General features: G+C 50.8%; 1 protein-coding gene across 1 annotated transcript in view; it reads left to right on the top strand.

Annotated features, from left to right (window-relative positions):
* Positions 1-16718, top strand: part of madd (MAP-kinase activating death domain) — a 426952-nt gene that overhangs the window by 222386 nt on the left and 187848 nt on the right. The gene's annotated exons all lie outside the window — the stretch shown is intronic.

Genomic DNA, 16718 nt, shown 5'->3' on the forward strand with positions numbered 1-16718 from the left:
TCCTCTCTATACCTTCACTGGGGGATTCTGTACTCACACTCCCATTGTGTCCTCTCCATACCCCTCACTTGGGGATTCTGTACTCTCACTCCCATTGTGTCCTCTCCATACCCCTCACTGGGGGATTCTGTACTGCAACGCCCATTGTGTCCTCTCCATACCCCTCACTGGTAGCTTCTATACTTCGACTCCCATTGTTTCCTCTCCATACCCGCACTGGGGATTCTGTACTCACGCTCCCAAATATGTCCTCTCCTTACTCCTCATTGGGGGATTCAGTTCTCACACTCCATTGTGTCCTCTCCTTACCCCTCACTGGGGGACTTTGTACTCACTCTCCTATTGTGTCCTCTCCATACCTTCACTGGGGTTTTCTGTATTCACACTCCCATTGTGTCCTCTCTGTACCTTCACTGAGGCATTCTGTACTCCCACTCCCATTGTGTCCTCTTCATACCCCGCACTGGGGATTCTGTACTCACACTCCCAAATATGTCCTCTCCTTACTCCTCACTGGGGGATTCAGTTCTCACACTCCCATTGTGTCCTCTCCTTACCCCTCACTGGTGGCTGCTGTACTCAAGCTCCCATTGTGTCCTCTCCATACCCCTCACTTGCGGCTTCTGTACTCACTCTCCCATTGTGTCATCTCCATAGCCCCCACTGGGGGATTCTGTACCTACTCTCCCATTGTGTCCTCTCTCTACCTTCACTGCGGGATTCTGTATTCACACTCCCATTATATCCTCTCCATACCCCTCACTGGGGGATTCTGTACTCACACTCCCATTGTGTCCTCTCCTTACCCGTCACTGGGGGATTCTTTACTCACACTCCCATTGTGTCCTCTCCATACCCGCACTGGGGGATTCTGTTCTCACACTCCCATTGTGTCCTCTCCATACCCCTCATTGAGGTTTCTGTACTCCCACTCCCATTGTGTCCTCTCCATAGCACCCACTGGGGGATTCTGTACCTACTCTCCCATTGTGTCCTCTCTATACCTTCACTGCGGGATTCTGTATTCACACTCCCATTGTGTCCTCTCTGTACCTTCACTGATGCATTCTGTACTCACACTCCCATTGTGTCCTCTCGTTACCCCTCACTGGTAGCTTCTATACTTAGACTCCTATTGTGTCCTCTCTATACCTTCACTGGGGGATTCTATAGTCCCACTCTCTTTGTATCTTCTCCATACCCCTCACTGGTGGCTTCTGTACTGACACGCCCATTGTGTCCTCTTCATATCCCTCACTTGTGGCTTTTGTACTGACACGCCCATTGTGTTCTCTCCATCCTCCTCACTGGTAGCTTCTATACTCACACTCCCAGTTTGTCTTCTCTATACCTTCACTGGGGGATTCTGTACTCCCACTCCCTTTGTATCTTCTCCATACCCCTCACTGGTGGCGTCTGTACACACGCTCCCATTGTGTCCTCTCCATGCCCCTCACTGGGGGATTCTGTACTGCAACGTCCATTGTGTCCTCTCCATACCCCTCACTGGTTGCTTCTATACTTAGACTCCCATTGTGTCCTCTCTATACCTTCACTGGGGGATTCTGTATTCACACTCCCATTGTGTCCTCTCTGTACCTTCACTGAGGCATTCTGTACTCACACTCCCATTGTGTCCTCTCCTTTCCCCTCACTGGGGGATTCTGTACTCTCACTCCCATTGTGTCCTCTCATACTCCTCACTGGAGGATTCTGTACTCACACTCCCATTGTGTCCTCTCCTTACCCGTCACTGTGGGATTCTGTACTCACACTCCCATTGTTTCCTCTACATACGCCTCACTGGGGGATTCTGTTCTCACACTCCCATTGTGTCCTCTCCATACCCCTCATTGAGAGATTCCGTACTCACACTCCCATTGTGTCCTCTCCATACCCCTCACTGGGGCTTCTGTACGCACACGCCCATTGTGTCCTCTCCATACCCCTCACTGGGGGATTCTGTACTCTCACTCCCATTGTGTCCTCTCCATACCCCTCACTGGAGGATTCTGTACTCACACTCCCATTGTGTCCTCTCCTTACCCGTCACTGTGGGATTCTGTACTCACACTCCCATTGTTTCCTCTACATACGCCTCACTGGGGGATTCTGTTCTCACACTCCCATTGTGTCCTCTCCATACCCCTCATTGAGAGATTCCGTACTCACACTCCCATTGTGTCCTCTCCATACCCCTCACTGGGGCTTCTGTAAGCACACGCCCATTGTGTCCTCTCCATACCCCTCACTGGGGGATTCTGTACTCACACTCCGATTGTGTCCTCTCTATACTTTCGCTGGGGGATTCTGTACTCACACTCCCATTGTGTCCTCTCCATACCCCTCACTGAGGGATTCTGTACTCTCGCTCCCATTGTGTCCTCTCTGTACCTTCACTGAGGGATTCTGTACTCCCCCTCCCATTGTGTCCTCTCCATACACCGCACTGGGGATTCTGTACTCACACTCCCAAATATGTCCGCTCCTTCCTCCTCACTGGAGTATTCAGTTCTCACACTCCCGTTCTGTCCCCTCCTTACCCCTTACCTGTGGCTTCTGTACTCACACTCCCTTTGTGTCCTCTCCATACCCCTCACTGGGGGATTGTGTACTCACACTCCCATTGTGTCCTCTCATACTCCTCACTGGTAGCTTCTATACTCACACTCCCATTGTGTCCTCTCTATACCTTCACTGGGGGATTGTGTACTCACACTCCCATTGTGTCCTCTCCATAACCCTCACTGGGGGATTGTGTACTCACACTCCCATGGTGTCCTCTCTATACTTTCGCTGGGGGATTCTGTATTCACACTCGCATTGTGTCCTCTCTGCACCTTCACTGGGGCATTCTGTACTCACACTCCCATTGTGTCCTCTCCATACGCCTCACTGAGGGATTCTGTGCTCTCACTCCCATTGTGTCCTCTCTATATCTTCACTGGGGGATTCAGTATTCACACTCCCATTGTGTCCTCTCCTTTCCCCTCACTGGAGGATTCTGTACTCACGCTCCCATTGTGTCCTCCCCTTACCCGTCACTGGGGGATTCTGTACTCACACTCCCATTGTGTCCTCTCCATACCCCTCACTGGGGGATTCTGTACTCACTCTCCCATTGTGTCCTCTCCATACCCCTCACTGTTAGATTCTGTACTCACACTCCCTTTGTGTCCTCTCTGCACCTTCACTGGGGCATTCTGTACTCACACTCCCATTGTGTCCTCTCCATACCCCTCACTGAGGGTTTCTGTATTCTCACTCCCATTGTGTCCTCTCTGTACCTTCACTGAGGGATTCTGTACTGACACTCCCATTGTGTCCTCCCTGTACCTTCACTGAGGCATTCTGTACTCACACTCCCATTGTGTCCACTCTATTCCTTGACTGGGGGATACTGTGCTCACACTCCCATTGTGTAGTCTCTATACCCCTCACTGGGGGATTCTGTACTCACACTCCCATTGTGTCCTCTCTATACCCTCACTGGGGGATTCTGTAGTCACACTCCCATTGTGTTCTCTCCATACCCCTCACTGGGGGATTCTGTACTCACACTCCCATTGTGTCCTCTCCTTACCCGTCACTGGGGTTTCTGTACTCACGCTCCCATTGTGTCCTCTCCATACCCGCACTGCGGGATTCCGTTCTCACACTCCCATTGTGTCCTCTCCATACCCCTCATTGAGTGTTTCTGTACTCCCCCTCCCATTGTGTCCTCTCCATACCCCGCACTGGTGATTCTGTACTCACACTCCCAAATATGTCCTCTCCTTCCTCCTCACTGGAGTATTCAGTTCTCACACTCCCATTGTGTCCTCTCCTTACCCCTCACTGGTGGCTTCTTTACTCATACTTCCATTGTGTCCTCTCCATACCCCTCACTGTTAGATTCTGTACTCACACTCCCTTTGTGTCCTCTCTATACCTTCACTGAGGCATTCTGTACTCACACTCCCTTTGTGTCCTCTCTATACCTTCACTGATGCATTCTGTACTCACACTCCCATTGTGTCCTCTCTGTACCTTCACTGATGCATTCTGTACTCACACTCCCATTGTGTCCTCTCTATATCTTCACTGGGGGATTCTGTACCTACTCTCCCATTGTGTCCTCTCTCTACCTTCACTGCGGGATTCTGTATTCACACTCCCATTGTGTCCTCTCTGTACCTTCACTGATGCATTCTGTACTCACACTCCCATTGTGTCCTCTCTATATCTTCACTGGGGGATTCAGTATTCACACTCCTATTGTGTCCTCTCCTTTCCCCTCACTGGAGGATTCTGTACTCACGCTCCCATTGTGTCCTCCCCTTACCCGTCACTGGGGGATTCTGTACTCACACTCCCATTGTGTCCTCTCCATACCCCTCACTGGGGGATTCTGTACTCACTCTCCCATTGTGTCCTCTCCATACCCCTCACTGTTAGATTCTGTACTCACACTCCCTTTGTGTCCTCTCTATACCTTCACTGAGGCATTCTGTACTCATACTCCCTTTGTGTCCTCTCTGCACCTTCACTGGGGCATTCTGGACTCACACTCCCATTGCGTCCTCTCCATACGCCTCACTGAGGGATTCTGTACTCCCACTCCCATTGTGTCCTCTCTGTACCTTCACTGAGGGATTCTGTACTCACACTCCCATTGTGTCCTCTCTATACCTTCACTGGGGAATTCTGTACTCACACCCCCATTGTGTCCTCTCTGTACCTTCACTGAGGTATTCTGTACTCACACTCCCTTTGTGTCCTCTCTATACCTTCACTGGGGAATTCTGTACTCACACTCCCATTGTGTCCTCTCCGTACCCCTCACTGGGGGATTCTGTACTCACACTCCCATTGTGTCCTCTACATACCCCTCACTGGGGATACTGTCTTCACACTCCCATTGTGTCCTCTCTATACCTTCACTGAGGCATTCTGTACTCACACTCTCTTGGTGTCCTCTCTGTACCTTCACTGAGGCATTCTGTATTCACACTCCCATTGTGTCCTCTCCATACCCCTCACTGAGGGATTCTGTACTCTCACTCCCATTGTGTCCTCTCTGTACCTTCACTGAGGGATTCTGTACTCACACTCCCATTGTGTCCTCTCCTTACCCCTCCCTGGGGGATTCTGTAGTCACACTCCCATTGTGTCCTCTCCTTACCCCTCACTTGTGGCTTCTGTACTCATACTTCCATTGTGTCCTCTCCATACCCCTCACTGGGGGATTGTGTACTCACTCCCATGGTGTCCTCTCTATACTTTCGCTGGGGATTCTGTATTCACACTCGCATTGTGTCCTCTCTGCACCTTCACTGGGGCATTCTGTACTCACACTCCCCATTGTGTCCTCTCCATACGCCTCCTTGAGGGATTCTGTACTCTCACGCCCATTGTGTCCTCTCCATACCCCTCACTGGGGGATTCTGTACTCACACTCCCATTGTGTCCTCTCTATAGCCCTCACTGGGGTTTTCTGTATTCACACTTCCATTGTGTCCTCTCCATAGCCCACACTTGTGGCTTCTGTACTCATACTTCCATTGTGTCCTCTCCATACCCCTCACTGTTAGATTCTGTACTCACACTCCCTTTGTGTCCAATCTATACCTTCACTGAGGCATTCTGTACTCACACTCCCATTGTGTCCTCTGTATACCTTCACTGGGGAATTCTATACTCCCACTCCCTTTGTGTCCTCTCTATACCTTCACTGGGGAATTCTGTACTTGCACCCCCATTGTGTCCTCTCTGTACCTTCACTGAGGTATTCTGTACTCACACTCCCTTTGTGTCCTCTCTATACCTTCACTGGGGAATTCTGTACTCACACCCCCATTGTATCCTCTCTGTACCTTCACTGAGGTATTCTGTACTCACACTCCCATTGTGTCCTCTCCATACCCCTCACTGAGGGATTCTGTACTCTCACTCCCATTGTGTCCTCTCTGTACCTTCACTGAGGGATTCTGTACTCACACTCCCATTGTGTCCTCTCCATACCCCTCACTGGGGGATTCTGTACTCACACTACCATTGTGTCATCTCCATGACCCTCACTGGGGGATTCTGTACTGCAACGCCCATTGTGACCTCTCCATACCCCTCACTGGTAGCTTCTATACTTAGACTCCCATTGTGTCCTCTCTGTACCTTCACTGAGGGATTCTGTACTCACACTCCCATTGTGTCCTCTCCTTACCCGTCACTGGGGGATTCTGTACTCACACTCGCATTGTGTCCTTTCCTTACCCGTCACTGGGGGATTCTGTACTCTCACTCCCATTGTGTCCTCTCTGTACCTTCACTGAGGGATTCTGTACACACACTCCCATTGTCTCCTCTCCTTGCCCGTCACTGGGGGATTCTGCACTCTCACTCCCATTGTGTCCTCTCTGTACCTTCACTGAGGGATTCTGTACTCTCACTCCCATTGTGTCCTCTCCATTCCCCTCACTGGTGGCGTCTGTACTCACACTCCCATTGTGTCCTCTCTGTACCCCTCACTGGGGTTTTCTGTGTTCACACTCCCATTGTGTCCTCTCCATACCCCTCATTTGTGGCTTCTGTACTCACACTCCCATTGTGTCCTCTCCATACCCCTCACTTGTCGCTTCTGTACTCACACTTCCATTGTGTCCTCTCCATCCCCCTCACTTGTGGCTTCTGTACTCACACTCCCGTTGTGTCCTCTCTATCCCTTCACTGGGGGATTGTGTACTCCCGCTCCCTTTGTATCTTCTCCAGACTGCTCACTGGTGGCTTCTGTACTCAATCTCCCATTGTGTCATCTCCATACCCCTCACTGGGGGATTCTGCACTCACTCTCCCATTGTGTCCTCTCTCTACCTTCACTGATGCATTCTGTCCTCACACTCCCATTGTGTCCTCTCCTTTCCCCTCACTGGGGGATTCTGTACTCTCACTCCCATTGTGTCCTCTCATACTCCTCACTGGAGGATTCTGTACTCACACTCCCATTGTGTCCTCTCCTTACCCATCACTGGGGGATTCTGTACTCACACTCCCATTGTGTCCTCTCCATACCCCTCATTGAGTGATTCCGTACTCACACTCCCATTGTGACCTCTCCATACCTCTCACTGGGGATTCTGTACTCACACGCCCATTGTGTCCTCTCCATACCACTCACTGGGGGATTCTGTATTCACACTCCCATTGTGTCCTCTCTGCACCTTCACTGATGCATTCTGTACTCACACTCCTATTGTGTCCACTCTATTCCTTGACTGCGGGATACTGTACTCACACTCCCATTGTGTCTTCTCCATACCCCTCACTGGGGGATTCTGTACTCACACTCTCATTGTGTCCTCTCATACTCCTCACTGGAGGATTCTGGACTCACACTCCCATTGTGTCCTCTCTATACCTTCACTGAGGCATTCTGTACTCACACTCTCATTGTGTCCACTCTATTCCTTGACTGGGGGATACTGTGCTCACACTCCCATTGTGTAGTCTCTATACCCCTCACTGGGGGATTCTGTACTCACACTCCCATTGTGTCCTCTCTATACCCTCACTGGGGGATTCTGTAGTCACACTCCCATTGTGTTCTCTCCATACCCCTCACTGGGGGATTCTGTACTCACACTCCCATTGTGTCCTCTCCTTACCCGTCACTGGGGGATTCTGTACTCACGCTCCCATTGTGTCCTCTCCATACCCGCACTGCGGGATTCCGTTCTCACACTCCCATTGTGTCCTCTCCATACCCCTCATTGAGTGTTTCTGTACTCCCCCTCCCATTGTGTCCTCTCCATACCCCGCACTGGTGATTCTGTACTCACACTCCCAAATATGTCCTCTCCTTCCTCCTCACTGGAGTATTCAGTTCTCACACTCCCATTGTGTCCTCTCCTTACCCCTCACTGGTGGCTTCTTTACTCATACTTCCATTGTGTCCTCTCCATACCCCTCACTGTTAGATTCTGTACTCACACTCCCTTTGTGTCCTCTCTATACCTTCACTGAGGCATTCTGTACTCACACTCCCTTTGTGTCCTCTCTATACCTTCACTGATGCATTCTGTACTCACACTCCCATTGTGTCCTCTCTGTACCTTCACTGATGCATTCTGTACTCACACTCCCATTGTGTCCTCTCTATATCTTCACTGGGGGATTCTGTACCTACTCTCCCATTGTGTCCTCTCTCTACCTTCACTGCGGGATTCTGTATTCACACTCCCATTGTGTCCTCTCTGTACCTTCACTGATGCATTCTGTACTCACACTCCCATTGTGTCCTCTCTATATCTTCACTGGGGGATTCAGTATTCACACTCCTATTGTGTCCTCTCCTTTCCCCTCACTGGAGGATTCTGTACTCACGCTCCCATTGTGTCCTCCCCTTACCCGTCACTGGGGGATTCTGTACTCACACTCCCATTGTGTCCTCTCCATACCCCTCACTGGGGGATTCTGTACTCACTCTCCCATTGTGTCCTCTCCATACCCCTCACTGTTAGATTCTGTACTCACACTCCCTTTGTGTCCTCTCTATACCTTCACTGAGGCATTCTGTACTCATACTCCCTTTGTGTCCTCTCTGCACCTTCACTGGGGCATTCTGGACTCACACTCCCATTGCGTCCTCTCCATACGCCTCACTGAGGGATTCTGTACTCCCACTCCCATTGTGTCCTCTCTGTACCTTCACTGAGGGATTCTGTACTCACACTCCCATTGTGTCCTCTCTATACCTTCACTGGGGAATTCTGTACTCACACCCCCATTGTGTCCTCTCTGTACCTTCACTGAGGTATTCTGTACTCACACTCCCTTTGTGTCCTCTCTATACCTTCACTGGGGAATTCTGTACTCACACTCCCATTGTGTCCTCTCCGTACCCCTCACTGGGGGATTCTGTACTCACACTCCCATTGTGTCCTCTACATACCCCTCACTGGGGATACTGTCTTCACACTCCCATTGTGTCCTCTCTATACCTTCACTGAGGCATTCTGTACTCACACTCTCTTGGTGTCCTCTCTGTACCTTCACTGAGGCATTCTGTATTCACACTCCCATTGTGTCCTCTCCATACCCCTCACTGAGGGATTCTGTACTCTCACTCCCATTGTGTCCTCTCTGTACCTTCACTGAGGGATTCTGTACTCACACTCTCATTGTGTCCTCTCCTTACCCCTCCCTGGGGGATTCTGTAGTCACACTCCCATTGTGTCCTCTCCTTACCCCTCACTTGTGGCTTCTGTACTCATACTTCCATTGTGTCCTCTCCATACCCCTCACTGGGGGATTGTGTACTCACACTCCCATGGTGTCCTCTCTATACTTTCGCTGGGGATTCTGTATTCACACTCGCATTGTGTCCTCTCTGCACCTTCACTGGGGCATTCTGTACTCACACTCCCCATTGTGTCCTCTCCATACGCCTCCTTGAGGGATTCTGTACTCTCACGCCCATTGTGTCCTCTCCATACCCCTCACTGGGGGATTCTGTACTCACACTCCCATTGTGTCCTCTCTATAGCCCTCACTGGGGTTTTCTGTATTCACACTTCCATTGTGTCCTCTCCATAGCCCACACTTGTGGCTTCTGTACTCATACTTCCATTGTGTCCTCTCCATACCCCTCACTGTTAGATTCTGTACTCACACTCCCTTTGTGTCCAATCTATACCTTCACTGAGGCATTCTGTACTCACACTCCCATTGTGTCCTCTGTATACCTTCACTGGGGAATTCTATACTCCCACTCCCTTTGTGTCCTCTCTATACCTTCACTGGGGAATTCTGTACTTGCACCCCCATTGTGTCCTCTCTGTACCTTCACTGAGGTATTCTGTACTCACACTCCCTTTGTGTCCTCTCTATACCTTCACTGGGGAATTCTGTACTCACACCCCCATTGTATCCTCTCTGTACCTTCACTGAGGTATTCTGTACTCACACTCCCATTGTGTCCTCTCCATACCCCTCACTGAGGGATTCTGTACTCTCACTCCCATTGTGTCCTCTCTGTACCTTCACTGAGGCATTCTGTACTCACACTCCCATTGTGTCCTCTCCATACCCCTCACTGGGGGATTCTGTACTCACACTACCATTGTGTCATCTCCATGACCCTCACTGGGGGATTCTGTACTGCAACGCCCATTGTGACCTCTCCATACCCCTCACTGGTAGCTTCTATACTTAGACTCCCATTGTGTCCTCTCTGTACCTTCACTGAGGGATTCTGTACTCACACTCCCATTGTGTCCTCTCCTTACCCGTCACTGGGGGATTCTGTACTCACACTCGCATTGTGTCCTTTCCTTACCCGTCACTGGGGGATTCTGTACTCTCACTCCCATTGTGTCCTCTCTGTACCTTCACTGAGGGATTCTGTACACACACTCCCATTGTCTCCTCTCCTTGCCCGTCACTGGGGGATTCTGCACTCTCACTCCCATTGTGTCCTCTCTGTACCTTCACTGAGGGATTCTGTACTCTCACTCCCATTGTGTCCTCTCCATTCCCCTCACTGGTGGCGTCTGTACTCACACTCCCATTGTGTCCTCTCTGTACCCCTCACTGGGGTTTTCTGTGTTCACACTCCCATTGTGTCCTCTCCATACCCCTCATTTGTGGCTTCTATACTCACACTCCCGTTGTGTCCTCTCTATCCCTTCACTGGGGGATTGTGTACTCCCGCTCCCTTTGTATCTTCTCCAGACTGCTCACTGGTGGCTTCTGTACTCAATCTCCCATTGTGTCATCTCCATACCCCTCACTGGGGGATTCTGCACTCACTCTCCCATTGTGTCCTCTCTCTACCTTCACTGATGCATTCTGTCCTCACACTCCCATTGTGTCCTCTCCTTTCCCCTCACTGGGGGATTCTGTACTCTCACTCCCATTGTGTCCTCTCATACTCCTCACTGGAGGATTCTGTACTCACACTCCCATTGTGTCCTCTCCTTACCCATCACTGGGGGATTCTGTACTCACACTCCCATTGTGTCCTCTCCATACCCCTCATTGAGTGATTCCGTACTCACACTCCCATTGTGACCTCTCCATACCTCTCACTGGGGATTCTGTACTCACACGCCCATTGTGTCCTCTCCATACCACTCACTGGGGGATTCTGTACTCACACTCCTATTGTGTCCACTCTATTCCTTGACTGGGGGATACTGTACTCACACTCCCATTGTGTACTCTCCATACCCCTCACTGGGGGATTCTGTACTCACACTCTCATTGTGTCCTCTCATACTCCTCACTGGAGGATTCTGGACTCACACTCCCATTGTGTCCTCTCTATACCTTCACTGAGGCATTCTGTACTCACACTCTCATTGTGTCCTCTCTGTACCTTCACTGCGGCATTCTGTATTCACACTCCCATTGTGTCCTCTCTGCACCTTCAGTGAGGCATTCTGTACTCATACTCCCATTGTGTCCTCTCGATACCCTTCACTGGGGGATTCTGTACTCTCACTCCCATTGTGCCCTCTCTGTACCTTCACTGGGGGATTCTGTACTCACAACCCCATTGTGTCCTGTCCTTACCCCTCACTGGGGGATTCTGTACTCACATTCCCATTGTGTCCTCTCCAAATCCCTCACTGGGGAGATTCTGTACTCACACTCCCATTGTGTCCTCTCCTTACTCGTCACTGGGGGATTCTGCACTCACACTCCCATTGTGTCCTCTCCTTACCCCTCACTGGGGGATTCTGTACTCTCACGCCCATTGTGTTCTTTCCATACCACTCACTGGGGGATTCTGTACTCACACTCCCATTGTGTCATCTCCATACCCCTCAGTGGGGGATTCTGTACTGCAACGCCCATTGTGTCCTCTCCATACCCCTCACTGGTAGCTTCTATACTTAGACTCCCATTGTGTCCTCACTATACTTTCGCTGGGGGATTCTGTATTTACACTCCCGTTGTGTCCTCTCTGCACCTTCACTGGGGCATTCTGTACTCACACTCCCATTGTGTCCTCTCCATACCCCTCACTGAGGGATTCTGTACTCTCACTCCCATTGTGTCCTCTCTGTACCTTCACTGAGGGATTCTGTACTCACACTCCCATTGTGTCCTCCCTGTACCTTCACTGAGGCATTCTGTACTCACACTCCCATTGTGTCCACTCTATTCCTTCACTGGGGGATACTGTACTCACACTCCCATTGTGTCCTCTCCTTACCCCTCACTGGGGGATTCTGTACTCACACTCCCATTGTGTCATCTCCATACCCCTCACTGGGGGATTCTGTACTGCAACGCCCATTGTGTCCTCTCCATACCCCTCACTGGTTGCTTCAATACTTAGACTCCCATTTTGTCCTCTCTATACCTTCAGTGGGGGATTCTATACTCCCACTCCCTTTGTATCTTCTCCATACCCCTCACTGGGGGATTCTGGACTCACTCTCCCATTGTGTCCTCTCTATACCTTCACTGGGGGGTTCTGTACTCACACTCTCATTGTGTCCTCTCTGTACCTTCACTGAGGCATTCTGTATTCACACTCACATTGTGTCCTCTCTGCACCTTCACTGAGGCATTCTGTATTCACACTCCCATTGTGTCCTCTCTGCACCTTCAGTGAGGCATTCTGCACTCACACTCCCATTGTGTCCTCTCCATACCCCTCACTGAGGGATTCTGCACTCTCACTCCCATTGTGTCCTCTCTGTACCCCTCACTGGGGGATTCTGTAGTCACACTCCCATTGTCTCCTCTCCTTACCCGTCACTGGGGGATTCTGTACTCACACTCCCATTGTGTCCTCTCCATACCCCTCATTGAGTGTTTCTGTACGCCCACTCCCATTATGTCCTCCCTGTACCTTCACTGAGGCATTCTGGACTCTCACTCCCATTATGTCCTCTCCTTACCCCTCACTGGGGGATTCTGTATTCACACTCCCATTGTGTCCTCTCTGTACCTTCACATGAGTCATTCTGTACTCACACTCCCATTATGTCCTCTCCTTACCCCTCACTGGGGGATTCTGTACTCACACTCCCATTGTGTCCTCTCCATACCCGTCACTGGCAGCTTCTATATTTAGACTCCCATTGTGTCCTCTCTATATCTTCACTGGGGGATTCTGTATTCACACCCCCATTGTGTCTTCTCTGTACCTTCACTGAGGCATTCTGTACTCACACTTAGATTGTGTCCTCTCCATACCCCTCACTGGGGGATTCTGTACTCACACTCCCATTGTGTCCTCTCCATCCCCCTCACTGGGGGATTCTGTACTCACACTCCCATTGTGTCATCTCCTTACCCATCACTGGGGTATTCTTTACTCACACTCCCATTGTGTCCTCTCCATACCCCTCACTGGTGGATTCTGTACTCACGCTCCCATTGTGTCCTCTCCACACCCCTCACTTGTGGCTTCTGTACTCACTCAACACATTGTGTCATCTCCTTACCCCTCACTGGTAGCTTCCATACTCACACTCCCGTTGTGTCCTCTCTATCCCTTCACTGGGGGATTGTGTACTCCCGCTCCCTTTGTATCTTCTCCATTCCGCTCACTGGTGGCTTCTGAACTCACTCTCCCATTGTGTCATCTCCATACCCCTCACTGGGGGATTCTGGACTCACACTGCCATTGTGTCCTCTCTGCACCTTCACTGATGCATTCTGCACTCACACTCCCATTGTGTCCTCTCCTTTCCCCTCACTGGGGGATTCTGGACTCACACTGCCATTGTTTCCTCTCCATATGCCGCCCTTGGGGTTTCTGTTCTCACACTCCCATTGTGTCCTCTCCATACCCCTCATTGAGTGATTCCGTACTCACACTCCCATTGTGTCCTCTCCATACTTTCGCTGGGGGATTCTGTATTCACACTCCCATTGTGTCCTCTCTGCACCTTCACTGAGGGATTCTGTACTCACACTCCCATTGTGTCCTGTCCTTGCCCCTCACTGAGGGATTCTGTACTCACACTCCCATTGTGTCCTCTCTGTACCTTCACTGAGGGATTCTGTACTCACACTCCCATTGTGTCCTGTCCTTGCCCCTCACTGAGGGATTCTGTACTCACACTCCCATTGTGTCCTGTCCTTACCCCTCACTGGGGATTCTGTACTCACACTCCCATTGTGTCCTCTCCAAATCCCTCACTGGGGGGATTCTGTACACACACTCCCATTGTGTCCTGTCCTTACCCCTCACTGGGGGATTCTGTACTCACTCTCCCATTCTGTCCTCTCTATACCCCTCACTGGGGTTTTCTGTATTCACACTCCCATTGTGTCCTCTGCATACCCCTCACTGGGGGATTCTGTACTCACTCTCCCATTGTGTCCTCTCTAGACCCCTCACTGGGGTTTTCTGTATTCACACTCCCATTGTGTCCTCTCCATACCCCTCACTGGGGTTTTCTGTATTCACACTCCCATTGTGTTATCTCCATACCCGTCACTGGGGGATTCTGTACTCACACTCCCATTGTGTCCGATCCTTACCTCTCACTGGGGGATTCTGTACTCAGACTACCATTGTGTCCTCTGCATACCCCTCACTGGTGGATTCTGTACTCACGCTCCCATTGTGTACTCTCCATACCCCTCACTTGTGGCTTCTGTACTCACACTCCCTTTGTGTCCTCTCTATCCCTTCACTGGGGGATTGTGTACTCCCGCTCCCTTTGTATCTTCTCCATACTGTTCAGTGGTGGCTTCTGCACTCACACTCCCATTGTGTCATCTCCATACCCTCACTGGGGGATTCTGTACTCACTCTCCCATTGTGTCCTCTCTGTACCTTCAATGATGCATTCTGTACTCACACTCCCATTGTGTCCTCTCCTTTCCTCTCACTGGGGGATTCTGTACTCTCACTCCCATTGTGTCCTCTCATACTCCTCCACTGGAGGATTCTGTACTCACACTCCCATTGTGTCCTCTCCTTACTCCTCACTGGGGGATTCTGTACTCACACTCCCATTGTGTCCTCTCCATACGCCGCACTGGAGGATTCTGTCCTCACACTCCCATTGTGTCCTCTCCTTACCCGTCACTGGGGATTCTGCACTCACACGCCCATTGTGTCCTCTCCTTTCCCCTCACTGGGGGATTCTGTACTCTCACTCCCATTGTTTCCTCTCACCCCTCATTGAGTGATTCCGTACTTACACTCCCATTGTGTCCTCTCTATACTTTCGCTGGAGGATTCTGTATTCACACTCCCATTGTGTCCTCTCTGCACCTTCAGTGAGGCATTCTGTACTCACACTCCCATTGTGTCCTCTCCATACCCCTCACTGAGGGATTCTGTACTCCCACTCCCATTGTGTCCTCTCTGTACCTTCAGTGAGGGATTCTGTATTCACACTCCCATTGTGTCCTCTCTGTACCTTCACTGAGGGATTCTGTACTCACACTCCCATTGTGTCCTCTCCAAATCCCTCACTGGGGGGATTCTGTACTCACACTCCCATTGTGTCCTGTCCTTATCCCTCACTGGGGGATTCTGTACTCACACTCCCATTGTGTCCTCTCCAAATCCCTCACTGGGGGGATTCTGTCCTCACGCTCCCATTGTGTCCTCTCCATACCCCTCACTGAGGGATTCTGTACTCACACTCCCATTGTGTCCTCTCTGTACGTTCACTGAGGGATTCTGTATTCACACTCCCATTGTGTCCTGCCCTTACCCCTCACTGGGGGATTCTGTACTCACACTCGCATTGTGTCCTCTCCAAATCCCTCACTGGGGGGATTCTGTACTCACACTCCCATTGTGTCCTGTCCTTACCCCTCACTGGGGGATTCTGTACTCACACTCCCATTGTGTCCTCTCTATATTTTCGCTGGGGGATTCTGTATAGACACTCTCATTGTGTCCTCTCTGCACCTTCATTGAGGGATTCTGCACTCACACTCCCATTGTTTCCTCTCCTTACCCCTCACTGGGGGATTCTGTACTCTCACTCCCATTGTGTCCTCTCCAAATCCCTCACTGGGGGGATTCTGTACTCGCACTCCCATTGTGTCCTCTCCCTACCCCGCACAGGGGGATTCTGTTCTCACACTCCCATTGTGTCCTCTCCATACCCCTCACTTGTGGCTTCTGTACTCACTCTCACATTATGTCATCTCCTTACCCCTCACTGGTAGCTTCCATACTCACACTCCCGTTGTGTCCTCTCTATCCCTTCACTGGAGGATTGTGTACTCCCGCTCCCTTTGTATCTTCTCCATACCGCTCACTGGTGGCTTCTGAACTCAATCTCCCATTGTGTCATCTCCATACCCCTCACTGGGGGATTCTGTACTCACTCTTCCATTGTGTCCTCTCTGTACCTTCACTGAAGCATTCTGTACTCACACTCCCATTGTGTCCTCTCTGCACCTTCACTGAGGCATTCTGTACTCACACTCCCATTTGGCCTCTCCTTTCCCCACACTGGGGGATTCTGGACTCACACTCCCATTGTTTCCTCTCCATACGCCGCCCTGGGGGATTCTGTTCTCACACTCCCATTGTGCCTCTCCATACCCTTCATTGAGTGATTCCGTACTCACACTCCCATTGTGTCCTCTCCATACCCCTCACTGGGTGATTCTGTACTCACACTCCCATCGTGTCCTCTCTATACTTTCGCTGGGGATTCTGTATTTACACTCCCATTGTGTCCTCTCTGCACCTTCAGTGAGGCATTCTGTACTCACACTCCCATTGTGTCCTCTCTGTACCT

Source organism: Heterodontus francisci, chromosome 14, assembly GCF_036365525.1.
Source record: "Heterodontus francisci isolate sHetFra1 chromosome 14, sHetFra1.hap1, whole genome shotgun sequence".
Taxonomy (NCBI): Eukaryota; Metazoa; Chordata; class Chondrichthyes; order Heterodontiformes; family Heterodontidae; genus Heterodontus; species Heterodontus francisci.